Below are 18,094 nucleotides of genomic sequence, written 5' to 3'. Positions count from 1 at the left end.
AGGATACCTGAGTTTCTTAGAGACCCGATCTAAGGCCCCTCCTGGCCCATGGGCTGGCCAGGGTTTTTTTTTGATACGTTCGTGACAGATAGGCTGGTTACAGAAACACAACCCCACCATTAACTGGACCAAGAATCTTCTAAGTTTCCATTCCGCACTCTGTAAGGCTGAGTGTCTGCTTGTGCCCAAATTTGAGACTGTGAAAACAGAAAGCAGCTGTGAGCCCAGAGTTGTTCATTGCTTACCAAACCATCTTCAGGAATTCAAAGAGGTAGTTACCGAAAAGACTCCCCTAGATCTACCTCCCCACCGACCGGAAGACTGCTGCATTGACCTAACTCCAGGAGCCCTCATACCCTTTTGTCGGATGTTTCCTCTGTCTTTGGAAGAAAAGCGTTATCTTAGAGAGTATTTGGATAACAACCTTGCCAACGAACTGATTAGACCCTCGAAGTCTCTGGCTGGAGCCTCTTTGTTCTTTATTCCAAAGAAAGAGTCTCAGGAATTACGACCCTGCATAGACTACAGGGGCTTGAACAAAGTGACCATCAAGGATCGTTATCCTATGCCTTTGATAACAGAAATCATTCAAGCTGTCTAAGGTTCTACCATATTCACCAAACTCGACCTACGGAATGCATATCATCTGCTCCGAGTCCAGGCTGGGTATGAGTGGAAGACGGCCTTTCGGACTCTGTTTGGGCTATACGAATACCAAGTGATGCCCTTTGGGTTAGTCAATGCCCCTTCTATTTTCCAGCGCTTTATGGATCGCATCTTCTCGGACTTGTTGTGCCACACAATCATAGTCTATCTTGATGACATTTTGGTGTTTTCTCGGGCACAAGAAGAACATGAGGAACATGTTAAGGAAGTCTTCCAGAGACTAAAAGACAACCATTTCTCAGTCAAACTTAACAAATGTGTATTTTCCGCTTCCTCCATCTCATATTTGGGGTTTATTCTTTCCAGCAAAGGCATTTCAATGGATCCCCAGAAGGTTGTCTCTATCCTGAATTGGCCTTCACCTAAGTCTGTCAAAGAGGTTCAAAAGTTTCTTGGCCTTGCAAACTTTTATCGAAAGTTCATTCCCAACTTCTCCCAGAAAGTCTTTCCCATCACTACCCTGCTCAAGAAATCCTCTGTTATGTTCTGTTGGTCTGCAGAAGCCGAAGACAGTTTTCATCGTCTTAAGGAAGCCTTCTGTTCTGCTCCCATCCTACGTCAGCCGGATCAGAGTTTTCCCTTCATCCTGGAGACAGATGCTTCGGCTGCAGCCATAGGAGCAGTCTTGTTACAGGTACACCAAGATAAAGAGCACCCTATCTCTTACTTCTCCAAAACCCTCAATGCCAGCCAAAAAAACTATTCAGTCATTGAACGAGAATTACTCGCCATGAAGTTGGCTTGTCTGGAGTGGCGCCATCTTCTTCAAGGAGGCGAACGTCCTTTTACTATCATGACTGATCACAAGAACCTGCAAGTCTTAAGGCAGTTTGAATGCTACAATACTCACCAAGAAAGATGGCCGCATTTTTTTGCCCAGTTTGACTTCATTATAATCTACATCCCAGGTGACCAGAACTTGGTGGTGAATGCCCTTTTGTAACGCTCACCTGGCTCCCACGGTGGCGCTGATCTGGTCTGGATTGCTGTGACCTTTTCAAGCGTGATGCGCAGGATTCGAAACACTGACTGAACTGGGCCCCCAAATCTGGCTTGTCTGGCCCGCAGAAAAATCTTTCTGTAGGTGGAGAAAGGGGATTAACTGTCTGCAGAGTATTGTGATTGCTTCCCACCTCCCCTTTGCTCTTCTCTGACCACCTCCGAAATCCCCAATCAAGGCTCACCTTAATGTTTGAATGGATGAGCTCTCCATCCTGCTTCTGGTGCAGGGGCGTGTATTTGACCAGTTACTTCACTGGTTTCGGAAGGCGAAATGCCGTAAGTATGCAGTTTAAGAAGTTCCAGAGTAGAGTCTTCTCTTTGTTTGCTTTTCTTAACCTGCGATCTGTCCTTATTTTCAGGTGCAGAGTGGAAGTGATGCTTCGAGGGATATTGCCGGAGATAAACTCAGGTGAGTTCGTGATAAAATGATCCCTTTAAATGTCTTTGAATTCCTCTAGTAATGTCTTTCTTTTTTCCCCTTAGGGGCTGGGATGCGGTACCAGGCCAAGAAGGGGCGCCAACCCGAAATGAGGAGTGGTTCTGTCAAATATGGCCAGGTAAGTCTTGTGACGGAAAATCAAGCTTTCCTCATTTGTTCCTCCTGCTCACACCTTTTGTCTCTTCTTCTCCCCTGCAGGTGCAGAGATGTGGCGGAATGCCCAGAAGGTCGCGGTGGATGGTGAAGAGCCCACGAGGCAGCTGAGTGATGCGCGGCGCTGCAACAAGTAGCGCGATGCTTTTTAAAGAATGTCTATCTTCAGGATCGCTGGCGTGATGGTTCCGGACACAGGTAGGAAGTTAGATTAAGTTCTTGGTTTTCACCCTTTTCTCTTCCCTTCCTTCCTTTCAGGTATCCCAAGATCGAGGCGGGCGTGGCTGGAGGCAAGATGCAGGAGCAGGCATGGTGAGCGTTCAGCTGCTAGATGCAGAGCAACGCGAAGCACGTGTGGCAGTCCGGGCGTGGTTTAAATAGCCTTGGAAGAAGTTCCAGGTAAGTATTCTTCCACGGTCCCCACCCAAGTAAAATAGTTCCTTTGATAAAATAGTCCCTCCTAAGCCTCATTTGGCTTGAGGCTTCATGCAGCATGGTCTGCGTCAGGTAAGTGCACCAAACACCCTCTTTTATGAGCCTGGCGCCTATGGCGCCATGATTGATGTCCAACATGAGCCTGGCGCCAAAGGCGCCAGGACAAAGTCCAAAGAGCCCCTATTAGGGGCCGCTGGGCTTTTACCCGAGGGCATGATGCCTGCTCCCGGGGGTGCTGGGCCTGTCCTGGTGCTCCGGGGGTAGGCATCATGACAGCACTCCCCCCCAAGGCCCCTCCCAAGGTCGTTCCCTCTGGAGGTTTCGGTTTGTTTGGGAAATCCCGATGGAACTTTTTTACCAGCCGAGGTGCATGTACGTGGTCGCTGGGTTCCCAAGACCTTTCCTGAGGCCCGTACCCTTTCCAATCAATTAGATAGAAAAGTTTTGATTTTGAAATTTTAGAATCCAAAATGTTCTTCACCTCGACTTCAGGCTCCCCATCTATCTGAATTAGTTCTGGTGGCTTTATTAATCTGGTTCCTGGTTGCACTGGTTTCAAAAGTGACACATGAAAAACGGGATGAATCTGCATGTTAGCTGGCAGATCGAGCTTGACTGCCACTGGATTAATGATAGCTTTGATCAAATAAGGGCCCAAATACCTTGGATTAGAAGTTCGAGGTCCCTTGAGCAATAAATCTTTGGTAGCCAACCATACTTGGTCTCCTAATTGGTATGAAGGTGCCTCCTTCCGATGCAGATCTGCATTTTTCTTGTATTTCTCTTTCGCTTGTTGCAAATGGGCAGTTGCATTCTTGAATGCTTGAGTTATAGTGGAATGCAAATGGTCTACTGCGGACATTTCAAGGCTCAGAGGAGAGTCCAGGTCTGAAGTACGAGGGTGATGTCCATATAGGGTGTAAAAGGGGCTTTGTCCAGTTCCAGAGGGCACCGAGTTATTGTATGCATATTCGGCCACCCATAACAAATCCTTCCAATTACCCTCCGATTGGTGCAACATACACCGTGGGTATTGTTCAAGGGTCTGGTTCGTTCTCTCCGTCTGACCATCTGTCTGTGGGTGATGGCTGGTTGAGAGTCTTACGTCGATTTGTGCCAGTTGACAACACCTTTTCCAAAAATGTGAAATAAACTGGCTTCCCCGGTCGGAGACTAATATGGACGGGAATCCATGCAAGCGGATGATATTTTCGAGGATTCCTTAGCAAGGACAGAAGCTGAAGGTAATCCTTTCAACGGAATAAAATGAGCCATTTTAGAAAATAGATCCACCACAACCAGAATAGTATTGTATGCATTACAAGGGGGCAGGTCCGTCATAAAATCTAGTGACAAGGTGTGCCAAGGCGCTGGTGGAATGTCTAAAGGCTGAAGAAGACCGGCGGGTTTTGTCTTTTGGCCTTTGTTTTGGGCGCAAACTCCACAGGACATCACGAAAGATTTAATATCCTTTCGCCAGGAAGGCCACCAGAATTGTCGTTTAATTTTTTCCTCAGTTTTGGCAATGCCAGGATGTCCTTCCATCAGGGTATCATGATGACGGAAAATAACCAGTTCTTGTAATTCCTTTTCTGGCAGAAATAAGCGTCCTTGGAAGTAAGGTAGACCATCGTTGACCGAAAAGTAAGACCCCCTTTGGATCCAATCCTGCAAGGCGGTAGAGTTCAGGAGTTGTTTTACTCGTGCTTGAATGTCTTCAAAGGTTTGTAAGGAGGTTAATCCCAAAATTCTTTGTTCGGGAATGATCGGCGAAGGTTTTGAATTAGAGTCTATTTCTCCCATTCCTATTCTAGATAGTGCGTCTGCTTTGCCATTTTTACAGCTGGGACGGTAAGTGATTACGAAATCAAACTCAGCAAAGAACAAAGCCCATCGGAGCTGACGTGATGATTGAGCCTTGGCAGTCTTTAAATATTGTAAATTTCGGTGATCAGTGATCACGGTGATGGTGTGCCTGGCGCCAAGAAGATAATGCCGCCAAGCCTTAAAGGCGGACTTAATGGCTAATAATTCCTTATCGGTAATTGCATAATTTACCTCAGGCGGTGAGAACTTTCTGGACCAAAATGCTACAGGATGCAGTTGGTTGGTTTCAGGGTCTCTCTGATACAGGACAGCTCCCATGGCTAAACTGGACGCGTCAGTTTCGACTATGTATGGGAGATCGGGACGCGGGTGCTTCAAAATAGGTGCAGACGTGAATTTAGCTTTCAATTCCTGAAAGGCCTGTTCGGCTTCCTTGGTCCATTCGAAACGTTTATTTTTCCGCAAGAGTGCAGTGATGGGTTGTACTACACGTGAAAATTCCGGAATAAATCTGCGATAAAAATTGGCAAAACCAAGCATGCTTTGGACCCCTTTTACCGAGCTAGGAGCTGGCCATTTCAGGATGGCCTCCACTTTCCGTGAGTCCATTCGGACCCCATTAGGTGTCAGGATGAATCCAAGAAACTCCACCTCGGTGGTATGGAAAACACACTTTTCCAGCTTAGCAAACAGTTTGTGCTGGCGCAATTTCTCAAGGACGGCCCGGACATGCTTTCTGTGATCAGATTCCGAAGAGGAGTACACAAGAATGTCATCGATATATACGACAACACAAACATCGCTAAGTTCCCGAAGGACATCGTTCATGAAGAATTGGAAGGCAGCAGGCGCGTTGCACAACCCAAAAGGCATCACCCGGTATTTGAATAAGCCATATTTTGTACGGAAGGCCGTTTTCCATTCGTCGCCTTCTTTTACTCGCGCCAGATGATAAGGCCCCCGGAGATCTAACTTGGTGTATACGCAAGCGTCCTTCACCTGGTCAAGGAGTTCAGGGATCAAAGGCAGAGGGTAATGGTTTTTAACCGTTATCTGATTCAATGCGCGGTAGTCAATACAAGTTCTAAGGTCACCTTCTTTTTTGGGCACGAAGAACAAAGCCGAGGATGCCGGGGACTTTGACGGGCAAATGAAACCATTGGCTAGGTATTGATCTAAATATTGTCTCAAATGCCGGTTCTCAGGTTCAGTAAGGGCATAAATCCTGCTACAAGGGGGTTGTGCACCGGGCACCAGATCGATTTGGCAATCGTACGATCTGTGGGGGGGTAACGTGTTGGCCTGTTCCTTTTGGAAGACATCCTGAAAGTCTTGGTATTCCGGAGGTAGTTGCATGGAGACAGAGGTTACAGATGCTAGACTAATCTTCAGATTTTCTGGGTAGCAAGTTTGTGCACAATCCGGGAAGGTTATTCTCTTTGCTCGCCAATCAATTCGAGGATTATGTGTCTCTAACCAAGGAATTCCAAGAATAACCTGGAACTGTGGGGCCTTCATTACGTCAAACACAACTGCCTCCCGATGGCCGTCCGGACCAATAAGAGTCACCTCAGTAGTGGAATGTGTTACCGGTCCTGAGGCAATTTCAGTTCCATCGACTGTGGTGATGACATCTTTGCTGGTTTTTGGACGCAGAGGGAGGTTAATCCTAGAGACCAATTCACGATCCACATAGTTTCCTATAGCCCCACTATCAATGTATGCCTTTATTGCATGCAACCGCTTAGGCTGTTCCGGATCTACGAGAACCATTGGCACAATGAAATGCGAGGTCTGAGAGTTAGTTTTCAAGCTCGGCAAGCGGACCCCTACGCTTGTCGGGCGGAGTCGTTTCCCGAAACAGAATCTTCATGGTTTTTATCAGCGGCTCCTACCACCTTCTTGTAGACCCCGATAGAATAATGTGATTCTTTTATCCTCTGGCCACCCAGTTTCCACGATTAGTCTGTTAAAGGTTGCTATGTAGGAGAGGAGGTCTTGGTTGCCCTGTCGCAGGGATAGAAGTTCATCATCCAGAGCTTGTCCCTGAGAATGTCGAGCAAATAATCTCTCCATGCTTGCTTGAAATCCTTGGAAATCCCGGAGGATTCTGTCATCTTGAGTAACCAGTGGTACTGACCAATCGGCAGCACAGCCGCTAAGGTATGACAACACAAAAGCTACCTTGGTCTGGTCATTAGGGAAGGCCCCAGGTCTGCATAGGAAGTGCAAACGACATTGATTCATGAATACGGCGAACCGTTTGGGGTCCCCAGCAAAGCGTTCAGGTGGGGCCAGCGGCATATTTCCAGGTAGATTGATTTGCACAGGGTTACTTGAAGCCACAGGAACAGAATTCCCCCGGAACCAGGTAGAGGGGTTTGCCCAGCTTGACCTTGCAATACCTGCCTAGCCAGGTCATCAGTTCGTTCCTTAGATACGATTATTTCCCTCCTGAGGGCATTAGTCTCTTGACGAGCGGCATGTACTTCGGCCCGTAATTCCCCCAGTAATTGGGCCAACATATCAGTCACAGAAGTTTCCATAGCGCCTGGGTGGGAATTTGTAGGAAGGCTTCGCGTTCTGTAACGCTCACCTGGCTCCCACGGAGGCGCTGACCTGGTCTGGATTGCTGTGACCTCTTCAAGCGTGATGCGCAGGATTCGAAACACCGTCTGAACTGGACCCCCAAATCTGGCTTGTCTGGCCGCAGAACAATCTTTCTGTAGGTGGAGAAAGGGGATTAACTGTCTGCAGAGTATTGTGATTGCTTCCCACCTCCCCTTTGCTCTTCTCTGACCACCTCCGAAATCCCCAATCAAGGCTCACCTTAATTTTTGAATGGATGAGCTCTCCATCCTGCTTCTCGTGCAGGGGCGCGTATTTGACCAGTTACTTCACTGGTTTCGGAAGGCGAAATGCCGTAAGTATGCAGTTTAAGAAGTTCCAGAGTAGAGTCTTCTCTTTGTTTGCTTTTCTTAACCTGCGATCTGTGCTTATTTTCAGGTGCAGAGTGGAAGTGATGCTTCGAGGGATATTGCCGGAGATAAACTCAGGTGAGTTCGTGATAAAATGATCCCTTTAAATGTCTTTGAATTCCTCTAGTAAAGTCTTTCTTTTTTCCCCTTAGGGGCTGGGGTGCGGTACCAGGCCAAGAAGTGGTGCCGACCCGAAATGAGGAGTGGTTCCGTCAAATATGGCCAGGTAAGTCTTGGGACGGAAAATCAGGCTTTCCTCATTTGTTCCTCCTGCTCACCTTTTGTCTCTTCTTCTCCCCTGCAGGTGCAGAGATGTGGCGGAATGCCCAGAAGGTCGCGGTGGATAGTGAAGAGCCCACGAGGCAGGTGAGTGATGTGCGGCGCTGCAACAAGTAGCGCAATGCTTTTTAAAGAATGTCTATCTTCAGGATCGCTGTGGTGATGGTTCCGGACACAGGTAGGAAGTTAGATTAAGTTCTTGGTTTTCACCCTTTTCTCTTCCCTTCCTTCCTTTCAGGTATCCCAAGATTGAGGCGGGCGTGGCTGGATGCAAGATGCAGGAGCAGGCACGGTGAGCGTTCAGCTGCTAGATGCAGAGCAACGCGAAGCACGTGTGGCAGTCCGGCGTGGTTTAAATAGCCTTGGAAGAAGTTCCAGGAAGTATTCTTCCACGGTCCCCACCCAAGTAAAATAGTTCCTTTGATAAAATAGTCCCTCCTGAGCCTCATTTGGCTTGAGGCTTCATGCAGCATGGTCTGCGTCAGGTAAGTGCACCAAATACCCTCTTTTATGAGCCTGGCACCTATGGCGCCAGGACTGATGTCCAACATGAGCCTGGCGCCAAAGGCGCCAGGACAAAGTCCAAAGAGCCCCTATTAGGGGCCGCTGGGCTTTTACCTGAGGGCATGATGCCTGCTCCCGGGGGTGCTGGGCCAGTCCTGGTGCTCCGGGGGTAGGCATCATGACACCTTTCCCACCGCAGTGATTACACATCCAAAACTGAATCCACGAAGGAACTCATGTTTCCCCGAATCAAGAGTATTGGAGTACTCTCCACATTCCTAAAACAAGTGAGAGAATCTTCCAGAGGGCAATTTGAGGTAGAAAGACACGACAAAGATACCATATATGACATCAAGGATGGTTTCTATCTAGTAAAAGGTAAACTGTAAACTGTATCTACCCACACAAGCCCTAAGGAAGACGGCATTGTCTTGGTGCCATGATTCCAAGATAGCAGGTCACAGGGGCAACAAGGGTACTCTGGACTACCTACAAAGACACTTCTACTGGCCAGGTATGAAAGAAGATATCGACCAGTATGTACAGTCCTGTATCGTTTGCCTTCGCAACAAGCTGCCCCATCAAAGGCCGGTAGGGTTGTTAGAACCCTCTATGGTTCCTACGGGTCCTTGGAATACTATCTCGACCAATTTCATCGTCGAGTTACCCCGATCCCAGGGATGTACTTGTATCATGGTCGTGGTAGATTCATTCTCTAAATTGGCCCATTTTTCCCCCTTGCCCAGGGTTCCCTGCGCAGCCGAAATGGCTGAGGCTTTCCTAAAAGATGTGTTTCGGCTACACGGGATACCCACAATAATCATCTCGGATCGAGGTAGCCAATACACCTCGCGGTTTTGGAAGGTCTTTTGCGAAAGGTTGGGCGTTGAGAGAGCTTTGACATCGGGCTACCAACCTCAATCCAACGGACAGACCGAACGGCTCATTGGTACCCTAGAGCAGTATTTGCAGTGTTTTGTAAATCAACAAGATAACTGGGTCCCACTATTGCCCTTGGCCAAATTTTCTTATAATAACTCTACCCACTCTGCTCTTGGTACAAGCCCCTTTTACTGCACTTATGGTTATCACCCACATTCCATTCTACCCCTTTCAGTCACATCAACCAACATACCCTCTATTAATTCTTCTCTCTCACTTATTCGGGAAGCCCACGAGAAAGCGAAGATGATCCTCCAAGATGCACAAGATCGATATAAGACACAAGCAGACAAACACCGGAGACCGGTCCCAGGGTGGGAAGTGCTTTACACAAGATATTTACCCCGATGGGTACGCCCCTCCAAGCTGTCCCCTAGATATATAGGGCCATAGAAGATCACGCATAAAATAAACCCCGTGGCTTTTCGACTTCAGCTTCCTGTAGGTCTCCGGAGAGTACATTCTGTGTTTCATACATCCCAATTGAAACCCTTTCAAGAGGATAAATGATCACGCAACCCTAAGAACCCTACCTTGCCCACAGACTCTACACAGGAAGAATACAAAGTCGCTCAGATATGTGACTCGAGATATCATAGGGGTAGGTTGGAGTATCTTGTACATTGGAAAGGGTATCCCTGGTCAGAGAATTCCTGGTAACCTAAATCCCATATCAATGCCCCTCTTTTGGTACGTAAGTTTCATCACTATCATCCAGGCAAGCCCGGACGGGTGCATCTTAGGAGGGGGCATACTGTCACGCCTTGGGGGAGATGGCGGGTTTGGAATCACTGGCGCTGCGGTCCAACATTGAATGTCCCTTCACGTCTCCCATTACGACCCGTACGGGTCTAGTTCTTTTGCTTCGCGCGTGTAGCCGGCAGTACTTAATCAGCTGCTTCCGGTTCACGGGCGCGTTGCAACGCTGCCTAGGTTTCGCCTGTGTTGCTATCGCTCGTGTGTATTCCCTTATTGCGGTTCGCCCGCTTCCTTCTAGTTCCTTTCCCTTGCCCCCCTTTGGGTTCCGCTTTTTATGCAGCCCGCTCGCTCCTTTTCTTCCCTTTTCTGCCCCTCCTCGCTCTGTTTCCTTCCCTTCTTTTTCGGACCTTCCATCCGTTTTCTGCCTCCCTTAGCTCTTCCGGTTATCTTCCTCCTTTGCTTGTTCTTTTCCCTCTTCTGCCTTTTCCTATTCAGCTCACCTGTGTACCGGACCCCTGCTTGCTTTTGGACTGCTTCTGCCATTCGACTTGTATCATTCAGCTCACCTGTGCACCGGACCCCTGCTTGCTTTTGGACTGCCTCTGCCATTCGATTTGCACCATTCAGCTCTCCTGTGTACCGGACCCTTGCTTGCCCCGCTACAGCCTTTGGAATTCTCATAGGGGTTTTTTATTTTTTATGCCGTTGGATTTTTCCCCTCTTTGACGGTCACAGAGGATTGCCCACCGCCCCACCTATACGGTGGCACTGTGGCGTCCTTCTGTGGATGTCTATACCTGCATAAAAAAAGGAGTGACCCGGGGGCAAAGAGAAAAGGAAGCCCAAGAGAAAAGACAAAGGTGAGGTGGAAGGGGAGGGAGGTGAGACGGAGTCCTCTTTCGAGGAAGAGGACATTGCAGACCCTTGTGACACACCCTCATGGGCCGCTACTGCGTCACGCGCCGAAAATCAAAGATGGCCGCCATCACTCGTGTCGGGTCCGGACTGCGTCCGAGGAAAGATGCGTGTTTGACATGCTCACGCGTATCAAATGACTTCCTCGTAGCAGCCGTTCTCGTCGCCAATGTAGTGGTTAAGCCTGTGCCTCGGGCCGCCTCACTCGCACGCATGCATGCACTCACACAATGAGACACTGGCACACATGTCTGCTGCTCGTAAGGTCCCGGCGGCAACTGCCGTCTTTATTAAAACAGCGCATGTGCGGCCGGGAACGAGGCTCGCGCATGAGTACCTTCACTTTACGAAGTAACATGCCCTATCTTAAAAGGGCAATGTACTTGGGAGTGCCACACATAACACGGCCCATCTTAAAAGAGCAACACGCTTGGGAGGGTTACACGCCACAAGCATATTCATTTATGTGAGGGAGCATAAATGCCAACGCTCCCGATTTAGGCGGGAGTCTCCCGATTTTTTCATTAAAAAAGTACTATGTGTTTCTATCTCCCGCCTAAAAGAACAATATCCCCAATGCATTCCTATGGGGAAAATGCATTCTCCCGATTTCGGTACTGAAATCTCCCTCTCCGTGGCTTCAGAATGTTGGCATGTCTGAGGGAGAGCTGTACTGCCCTATTTCTCCTGTCCTCTCTCTGTGTCTATGACGTGGGGTACAGATAGGGGAGTGTTATGAGCCGGAAGAGGCAGGGCAGTAGTAAGTGTTGCCAGGTCTGCTTATTGTAAGCGACTTTGGGCTTGTTTTTGCCCAAAGTCGTGTATAATATTTGGAGGTCGCTTGTCGACAGTCTGTGCGCGTGTAATTGGGCTTGGTTACATTGAACTTAAGCCCCATTACATGTCGCACAGAGAGTCCTGCACTGGGCTGCTGGCAGCACTTAACAATATATATTTGCTCCTTTGTCTTGCTCCTGGGTGCTCCCTGTGTTTTGCATATGCTTAGGCGTTTGGCATTGATGGGATCGTTACCTGCCCCACTAGGTGGCCTATCAACGCCAAATGCCTAAACATATGCAAAAAGAAAGCTTGCTTTAAAAGTTTAGTCATGCTGTCAGACACACTGGGCCTCATTACAACCTGTGTGGTAACCATGGCGCTAGTTGCGCCATGGTTGCCGCTAGTATTTTACTGATTCCGCCATGGTGAATCGCGGAATTACTGCCCCATTCCAAGGTGTGCGGGGCGGTAATTCCCCATTCACCATGGCTCTTCCTCATTCCCATTTTTGCCCCCATAGAGCTCAATGGGAATGGGGAAGGCGGTAATTACGGTACCGCAAATTGCGGTACTGTAATTACCTTCAAAGTCCTGGTAAAACCAGCCGTTATGGTAGGGACCCGCAACGGGACCTCGTAATAGGGCGGTAAGGGATTACCGGTACCGGTACTCTTACTGGTACTGGTAATCCCTTACCGCCTGGGTCGTAATGAGGCCCACTGACATTTAAAGAAGGGTTTGTTTCAGTTTACCAAATGTTTTTAAGAACATGGTCCCTCTATGTTATCCTGGTAATATCCCCACTGCTGCTGCATTATCCACTAAAGTTCTTTATTTATTTATCTATTATCATTTTTTTTTATGCAAGACTTGGTTAGATACTTGGTTAGATATTCAAGGATTCAGTGTCATTGGAGTCTATATAGAACATATTCTCAGAGAGAGTTTATTTTCAAACTTCCAGTTGGCCATGTACAATGTATTTAAAATTCTTCTAATTCGGTTCATCTTGTTAGTTACCCTGTTCAACCCCCACAATATGCACAGTTCCATCTGAAATTGTCAATCTGTAGAACAAGTGCTGGTCGTCCATCGTCCACACTACAATTGGCAGATGTTGCAAACGGATGACCAAAGCCATGTGGAGCTTAATCAGTAACACACATCTGTAAAAACAATAGATGTTTTCTTAACAAGTAGTAGTGGAGACCAAGGCAAACCAAGTTTAAAATTTTTTGTGCCCCATTTAGCCTTCTATGGTGATCAATTTCAACATAGATATACTTTGTGATCAGCCGTCAGGATTACCAGTTTTTCAAACAGCTCTCTGACACAGGTTCCTGTCCACTCACCTCCGGGAGACGGTGAATGCTCTATACCCAAACATTTACCGCCAAAATGGATTGCTATGTATTGAACATAGTCAGCCGGCGTTTATGATAACCATTCTTTAGCCAAATTATGTTGCTATACAACGTTTATTAACCAATCTCAAAGTGAATAAAATACAGTAGTCATAGCTCTCAACCATTTGTGTAGCAAAGGTGGGTGAAAACACCCGATTTTATTTTTGGCGGGTGAGAGGCCAATTGAAATGAATGGGCGTGCTGGAGGCTTGGCCGGTGAGACCACTGTTAACAAGGCAGTGACACCCGCCAAAAGCGTGTGAGTTGAGAGCTATGCAGTAGTGGACAGTAGTGTAAAAAGAAAATATATTTCAGGCCAGCATTATTTTGCATTCTGGGACTTCTAGTCTCAATTCAATAGAATAGTGTTGTTCTAACACACTGTCAGTGTACTGTCTATGTATATTTTTGCTGTTGTGTTATGTTTCTTACTTTTGAGACCTTTCAACAACCTTTTAGGTGCATGCTTGTTTTTCCAGCTTATTTGGATGGGAGTCAGCTTATTTTTTCCTTCCGACCTGTAATCACTAGCAGTCGTAAGTAGAGAGGGGAATAAAGAAGACGTGTAACTTGTTTCTCTGTGTGGTGGTCATTTGTTTGCTCTGGAGACCCCGTTCCCAAGTAATCCTCGTGCCCGATCACTCCCCGAGAACACAATTCATGATGTTGGCCTTCAACGGTCGCAGGGCCAGAAGACGGTCCCTTAAATCCTGGCATTTGATGAATTACACTTGCTTGAAACAGATTGGATCCGTGCTCACCATTAGACGTTTTGAAACTGAAAAACGTGCTTAATAACGGCACCCATGAGGTGCCCCCATGCAAGGACGAAGAAGGTGGCATTCCTAGCAAAGTGTTAGGTTTTGCATTTAAAAAAAATGTTTGTTACAGATGCTGTAAATGCGATTACATAAGTATACCACTAGATGGCAGAAGAGCCCTCTGTTTGTCGATTGCGCCCAGCCACATTTCACTTTACAGAAAGTGCTTTCCGAAGATCTGCCAGTCAGGGACCGATTCTGAGCTGCACTTTTGCATGTGCCTGAAATAGGGCTTGACAACAGACCTAGCAACCATCAGGAATGAAAGGCGGGCACTGCCAGTGGATTCTTCTTCCAAAAGCCCTGGTTTTGCACGTCAGGAAAAGAGTTAAAATACGGCGCCAACTCTATGGCACACATTTTCCCTTTATAAAAATAGCATTTCCTAGACTGCAGCACCACTTTTCTAGTTTACTGAAAGCTGAAGGACACTTCCGTAAATGAGAAAACTGGCAGTCATTTAGGAAATGCTTGCAGGACCACTGGTGCAAAGGGAAAGGACAGGTTTGAGCAGCTTTTGCTGCTGGAAAAAACAACATCTCCTCTGTAATTCATCCGGCCACCTCAGAAGGCGGTGCTGGAAACCGCAGGGAGAATGTCCACTTTCCTATCACGAGCTCCGGATCAGACCATCAGTCTGAAGCTCTGAGACAGTTTTGGTGCAGCATAAATGAGGATAGCTCAGGGGCAACGTGCTCGCCTATAAAACAAGATGACACGAAGCAACACAGGTTCGATCCCCAAGTCTGCGCTTAAAGAGACATATTCCTGTAACGGGTTGTGTGACAGCTTTAAAAATGGAAAATAATAATGCGTCTTTGAAGCTTGGGCCCCACTGTTCTGTGCATGGTACCTGTTATGGGGGCCTGCTATGGACACCCAGCAGGCCCCCTGAGTGCCATGGGCAGCCGGCACTCTACAAGCCCAGTGTCTGGGGGGATATGGGGCCTGCCATGGACATCCGGCAGGCCCCCTTTGGTACTACCAGACATCAGCACCAATGGGCTGGAGGGCTGCCGTTGGAATCTTGGAATGACCGCAGTTGCCCCCTCTGCTTTACAAGCCCTCCGGGAGTGCAGGTGGAGCTGCTCACCTCTGTACCGGCACACGGCCCCAGACCCACAGAGCTGCCATACACAGCAGGACGCTTCAGCTCTGATGTTGGAGCCCTCCCCACTGCCCTGCTCCAGACCGGAGCACACCTCATGCATCCATTTTTTCACCGCCTCCTGGCCCGGGTATACACTGGGGCTACTCTTGTGAGTGCTCCCGTGAGCCCAGGTTACCGGAACCCAGCACGCACTCTGTTGAATGACCCGAGGTCCTCGCTGAGCAGAGCCTCTTTCTACACCCTTCTTGTTGCGGCATGGGCGCTTTCTTTGCTTTTCTTTTTTTACTTGTTCCTGTGTTGTGAGCACAAACACAGCACTGCCAGATGGCTGGGTTCTGCCGAGGCCACTCCTATTTTCTCATGCACGTTCCGATGTGGCGCATGTTGCACTTCAGTCTCCGACACCCTGGGATTACCATGGGGCTTGCTAGCACGGCGGGTGTGCAAGGATGTGCTCCTGCCTGGTATCCATAACTGTCAGCAGCTGCAGTTGTGGTTTTTCCTCACACTGATATGGAGCATTTGATTATATTCCCCGCACGTGCTGCCTGGGATCTGCAAGTGGCGTCTAACATTGATTTTTCTTCGCGCTGCCACCCCACACACGAAACACATGGAAGGCACCTTTCTTTTCTTTTCTCCTTGTCCACTAGGGGACCGGGATCACTGTCTAGCTCGGGAACGAAGTTGGCACAGCGAGGCTTCTGTTTATTTGGAGCTCCTACTACAGCTGCTGGTCTACACTTCCACTATGCTCATGATAATTTGGTTGTCCATAACGCCCTTGACAAGGGCAAGATTGCGTTGGGCATAGGTCCAGTGCTTAAAGTGGGCCGGGGCCTGCCGGGGCCGGGCCCCGGCAGTCTCCAAAAAGTGAGACTGAGCCGGGGCCCTGCCTGGGCCCCCCGATCCCACCAAGCCACGGCGGGTGCATCTCCCGCCACAGACGCAACGGGAGATGAGCCCGCCGGCCGGCCATCAAGAGGCCAGGCATGGCAGTCAGGCAAGCCTGTGACTGACAGACTTGCCAGCCAGTCACAGCCCGAGCGACGCTGTGACTGGCTGACACTTCTGCCAGTCACAGCTGCCTGCTGCATTAATGCCGGAAGAGCACTTCACTAACTTCCTCTGGCAAACCCTTGCGAGGGTTACCAGAGGAAGTTAGAGGGTCCCAGCCTGGGCAACCCAAATAAAAGGGTTCACCACGGTCGCTCGCATTTCTTACCTTGGCTTTGACTCTGGATTCTGCCGCGGCGACGACGACCACCACCAGCACCACCCGACGAGAAGGAGAAGGAGAAAGTCACAGTAAGTGACTGCTGCCACTGGCTTTACTGTTCCTTGCTGCAGTTTCAACTGGTCGAGGTTCGCACTTCAGTGTGTTCACCTCGGCCAGCTGAAAGTGCTTTCATTCTCTGTATTTTTCTTTTTTTCGAATTGTTTCCTTTACTTTTCTGTCCGCGCGCATTTGCTTTGATTTATTTTCCTTGATCTAAACGTTCTGCTGTTTGTTCCCTCGCATTATAGAATGCGAGGGAACAAACAGCAGAACGTTTAGATCAAGGAAAATAAATCACTAGACATGAGCATCCTAACAAGTTCGCATTTTGATACTGAAAATTGGCTATGACACACCCAGGTAGGCCTATTTTAAAAATGATTGGGTGCAACTTTTAAAATTGCCCTGTTCTAGGGCATGAAATGATCAGTTTAATGCATTCCGAGAGGCGCATGAGTATATGGTTTCTCTTGGAGACCAATTTTACCATGTCGCCTTTAGGCCCCTCCCACCAATTAGGCCACGCCCATCATGTCTTAGGCCACACCCCCAAATGAGGGCCCCCCCCCAGTTTCTTACCCCACTTAAAGCCCTGCATAGGTCCCTCAGACTAGGACCAGTCTTCCAAATCCAAATACACACACACCGAAGAACGTAATGTGTTGAAGTTGTGAACTGTGTCCCGAGGTAGCACTGTAGGGGTCATCCAATGTAAAGTCCTTCCGTGATTGGCGGGGGCACACACCTCCTCCCTCTCCGACAGGAGATGCATCTTTTTTCCCCAACGGGTGCTGTCACAGGGGCAGTGAGGCCCGTAGGGGCTGCGGGCTGACACTCCCCTGGCCGCACGAGCCCCCTCTGTACTGAGGACCACGGTCAGGGAGGGTCTGCCAGCAGGGTCCTGGGCTTCCCCCCTTCTCCTATTGTTTGTTGTCGCAGCTTCCTTCCTAGCCGCGGGTCCTCCCTCCATGATTCCTGCGGTGCACCGCCGCCTCTGTTGGAGTGGGGGCTGGCGCTCCACTTCTACATTCTTCTTCCCCCGAGTGGGGCAGCAGCACACTTCTCCCTCCCCAGGTGGGAGGTGTTACATTCGTCGCGCCTGCCGTTGCAACATTTTCCTTCCTCCCCCCACGGCGGCAGAAGCCGCAGGGGCTTGCAGGTAGGCTCCCTCCCTGCTGGACCACCTCCTTATTTCCACCGCCGGGCCCGAGATCTCAGTGGGGGCCCGGACGGTCTTCTTGTTCGCTCTGGCAAATGATACCCCGGGGGCCACAGATGCGACCCTGGTGCCTCACGTTGCTGTGGGCGGGTGCGCATGGGAATGTTTGCTGGATCCTCCTACGCACAGCTAATTTCTCAGGGGCATGTTGGCTCTCTCTCCCCCTCAGCACGACGGATGCCGCGGGGATGGCTACTTCTTCCACGCCGTTCTCACCGCAGGGGCTCCGGACGGATCCTCACCCTGGCCAGGGGGGGAGACGGTTGGCAGGGTGCTGGAAAGGCCTGCACTCCTCTTCTTCCCTCTCGGGGCCAGGGCTGCTCACTCCTCGGTTTGTGTCGGATGGCACGTAGGAAGGGGAGTATCACTCTCTCTCCATAGGCACCGTCATTTTCTTCGCGGCAGCAGCTGCTCACCATCTTTCTTTCCCCAGTGCTCACGAGCAGCAGGGACCATGCCACGTGGACTCATCCTCGTCACCAATGTTATGGGGGCCCGCTATGGACAGCCAGCAGGCCCCCTGAGTGCCATGGGCACCGGCACTCTACAGGCCCAGCGCCTGTGGGGATTTGGGGCCTGCCATGGACATCCGTCATGCCCCCTTTGGTACCACCAGACATCAGCACTAATGGGGCGGGG

The 18,094-nt window shown here is 49.3% G+C and overlaps 2 long non-coding RNA genes across 5 annotated transcripts in view; one reads left to right on the top strand and one right to left on the bottom strand.

Moving 5' to 3' along the window:
* LOC138580211 (uncharacterized) overlaps positions 1-18,094 on the bottom strand; it is an 88,199-nt gene that overhangs the window by 62,818 nt on the left and 7,287 nt on the right. The gene's annotated exons all lie outside the window — the stretch shown is intronic.
* Positions 16,086-18,094, top strand: part of LOC138580210 (uncharacterized) — a 107,318-nt gene continuing 105,309 nt past the window's right edge. For all 3 annotated transcript variants that reach the window (XR_011304203.1, XR_011304204.1, XR_011304205.1), the window contains exon 1: positions 16,086-16,265. This is a non-coding gene — a long non-coding RNA (uncharacterized lncRNA). The remainder of the gene's footprint in view (positions 16,266-18,094) is intronic.

The sequence above is a fragment of the Ambystoma mexicanum genome, chromosome 3p (assembly GCF_040938575.1).
Source record: "Ambystoma mexicanum isolate Mex_15411 chromosome 3p, UKY_AmexF1_1, whole genome shotgun sequence".
In the NCBI taxonomy this organism is placed as follows: domain Eukaryota; kingdom Metazoa; phylum Chordata; class Amphibia; order Caudata; family Ambystomatidae; genus Ambystoma; species Ambystoma mexicanum.
The sequence above is the reverse complement of the archived record's forward strand: the minus strand, read 5'-3'. Positions and strand labels throughout refer to the sequence as shown.